The sequence below is a fragment of the Propithecus coquereli genome, unplaced genomic scaffold (assembly GCF_000956105.1).
Source record: "Propithecus coquereli isolate 6110/MARCELLA unplaced genomic scaffold, Pcoq_1.0 Scaffold308, whole genome shotgun sequence".
NCBI classification, from domain to species: domain Eukaryota; kingdom Metazoa; phylum Chordata; class Mammalia; order Primates; family Indriidae; genus Propithecus; species Propithecus coquereli.
Window position 1 is genome coordinate 789,947 of NW_012148708.1, and position 3,373 is coordinate 793,319.

General features: G+C 38.6%; 1 protein-coding gene across 1 annotated transcript in view; it reads right to left on the reverse strand.

The window, feature by feature from the left end:
- Nucleotides 1-3,373, reverse strand: part of CEP192 (centrosomal protein 192kDa) — a 150,089-nt gene that overhangs the window by 47,362 nt on the left and 99,354 nt on the right. The window lies entirely within an intron of this gene.

Consider the following 3,373-nt stretch of genomic DNA (forward strand, 5'->3'; position numbering starts at 1 on the left):
AATACAGACATGATACCTGAAGAACCAATTCGTTTCTTTGGACTATGGAAAAGAACCCAAATTATCAGAAATTCTGGATCCTATAAAATAAAAAAAAAATTTGTTAATGTATACTGGTATTAAGATCGAAAATTTAATAAAAGACAAGCAGTTTGGAAACTGAACTTCCTTTAATTCTAAGCCAGTTCTTCACCACCCCCCACCCCACCTACCTGTCTATCGTAGCTAGCAGGCATCATGTGACTGACCACAGAAGGGCCTGCCAGCTGAGCCCCCACATCAGCGTAAGGACCAGCTGCCACAGAAGCACGCACGGGTTCCTTGGAAAACGTGAAACAGCGCCAGGCTACAGCATTCTGTTCAGGAATAGCAGAATCAGTTTCAGTAAAGCTGTAACGTTAAATTTGTTAACAAAATCCTTAAAAAAAATTTACTTTCATAAGAGAAATTAACCAAGAATGATCTTAACAGTGTTTACAAATCCAAATGTATTCCGTATACGGTTTCCGGCTGTATGTTAGTACTTACAGCATTGATAATCAGTCTGACGGGCACAGTGGCATGCGTCCTGTTTATCAATTTCAGGGGGAGAGCTTTCCAGCCTCCGTAAGTCAAGTCACCAAAATCAAGAACATCTTTCTTTTCTGTTTCTACCTAATTATAAACAAAAAGGGACTGATTTATGAAAAGAATATATTAATAAACAGCACAACTTATGTTGCTACCACTGTCTTTTGGAACCATAAATTAAGAGTCAGCATTAAAGGTAAACTTACCTAAGTTTTACTAGGCAATTTTACAATTGCTTATTTTCTTCAAAAATAAGTGTTAAATTCTGCTTTTGAGGTAGTTTATATACCCAAATACACTAAAGAATTAAGCAATATCTTATCTGGGGCTACTCTGAAAAGACTATTAGATCTTAAGATGAACTGACAATTTCATAAAATATATGACTTTCCTTTCAATAAGTTCTATTATTAGAATATTGATTTCTCAATTCCACTCAAAAATATCATGAATATTTTGGCATTTTCAGATTTAATCCAAACCTCTAACAATACTGAAAATGCTTAAAATGATATCAAAATAGACATATCAAAAGTTTAAAACAAATGGCAACTATCGTGACAGACTGACTTCTGTATACATGGGAGACCAACCTAACACAGATCCCTCACATCCACACGTGTAGGAAGAGTCTGTACATGTTCAGTACAAATGCACACATTCATTTTGTTTTTCCTATTATTTTTGCTTTGAATTTAGTTAAATCTAAGGATGCAGACCTACAGACACAGAGGACTAACTGCAAACATACACACACACTTTTTTTTACCCTAGCCAAACATAACGTGAAGGGAGATCAAAGGCAGACCTGGTGAGTGGGAGCTGACTTCCATGGAGGCCCAAGAAGGTCTGGGGTCAGATTCAGTCTGGGACCACCCAAAGAGGCCGAGCTTTAACACCCTCCAGAGAATGGAACATGTGACCTCAAGCTTGTTATAGGAAGGGTGAGGCTGGAATGGAATTTGAACTCCACGCATCAAGCCCAGAAATTCAAAGAAGTACGCTTTCCAGAAAGGAAAAGGGAACTAGAATAACTCTGTCCACGTCTCGGGAGATGACAAGGAACCTGTCAGGGATGGGTTGGCACAGAAGAGCATCGGCAGGAACGTGAAAGCCTAGGCCTAGGACACACCAGCCACGGGGCCCCAGGCTGACAATGATGAAAGCCTCCAGTGACGCCTGCATTTCTGCAAAGTGCTCTCTAGGGACATTTCCAAAGACCAGGACACATGGGATTCCTAAAGCAAAAAGCAGTCTCAATGAATGTGAGCTCATGTTAAAAATTTTAAAATATCAAAAAATTAGCCCTGGCAACGTAGCTCACACCTATAATCCTAGCACTCTGGGAGGCCGAGGCTGGCAGATTGCTTGAGCTCAGGAGTTCAACACCAGACTGAGCAAGAGCAAGACCCATCTCTACTAAAAATAGAAAAAATTAGCAAGGTATGGAGGCGCACATCTGTAGTCCCAGCTACTCAAGAGGCCGAGGCAGGAGACTCACTTGAGCCCAGGAGTTTGAGGTTGCAGTGAGCTGTGACACCACTGCACTCTAGCCCAGGCGACAGAACTAGACTGTCTCAAAAAAAAAAATTAGAAGCCACACGAAGAAAATCAGAAAGACCCAGAAAAAGTAACTAGTAGAACCATTAGAACCCCAAGAACTAGAAATAATCTGAAATAAGCTACAAATCCATTTAAACACAGATAATAGAATCCATAACAGAGGGAAAAAGAGAAGATTCGTGACACAATGATAAGCCAAAAAACGTATAAATAGCTTGATCATTCTGTTAAAAATTTTAATGTTGGGATTTTAAAAACCATGTAGATCTAAGAAATTAGTCAAAGATAATATGGAAAGAAAAAAAGAACATTCAAATGATCAAAGCTTATTGTGTTGTTTGAGAATAGAACAGAGCTCCTGATTAACTTTAGATTTGGGTGACCAATTTGAACAAATGGAAATAGAAATATATAATTTCCAAACTAATGCAAAAGAAGAACAAGAGAAAATTTAATCCATTCAATAGGAGTCAGAAAAGGTGGGAAAAAACAGAGAGAAAATACTGGGCTGAATATTTAAGATACATTATAACGAAACTGATATTGAAGAAAGAAAAATAAAAAGATAGAAACAGATCAGGAAATTAGTAAACAAAAGAAAGATGACATAGCAATATTAATACTAGATAAAACAGACTTTAAAACAAAAGAGATAAAGAGAATTGTTACTTTAAAAGGAACCTTTTTACTTAGAAAATAAAACTGTAAGTCTAAACACATGTAACAACACATTTGCAGAACACCCAACACAAAACTAAGAGAATTTATAATTCCCTGTATAGGATTTCAAATCCATAACTACCTTTCTCAGAAGATGAAAGACTAAGCAAACAAAAATATTGGTAAAAACTGTTAGTGATGATTCCACAGATTTGGACTACGGAGTAACTAACAAGAGCTAAAGAACACATAAGAACTCCACAGCTAAGAGAACAGGAGTCCTTCTTCTTTTTTTTTTTTTTTTTGGAGACAGGGGGCTCTTGTCTTGCTGCCCCGGATAAAATGCAGTAGTGTCATCATAGCTCACTGCAACCTTACACTCCTAGGCTCAAGTGATTCTACTGCCTCAGCCTCCCGAGTACCTGGGACTACAGGCATGCACCACCGCTCCCGGCTAACTTTTTTGTTTTTAGTAGAGACGGCGTCTCGCTCTTGCTCAGGCTGGTTTCGAACTCCTGAGCTCAAACAATCTGCCCGCCTCGGCCTCCCAGAGTGCTAGGATTATAGGCATGAGCCACCA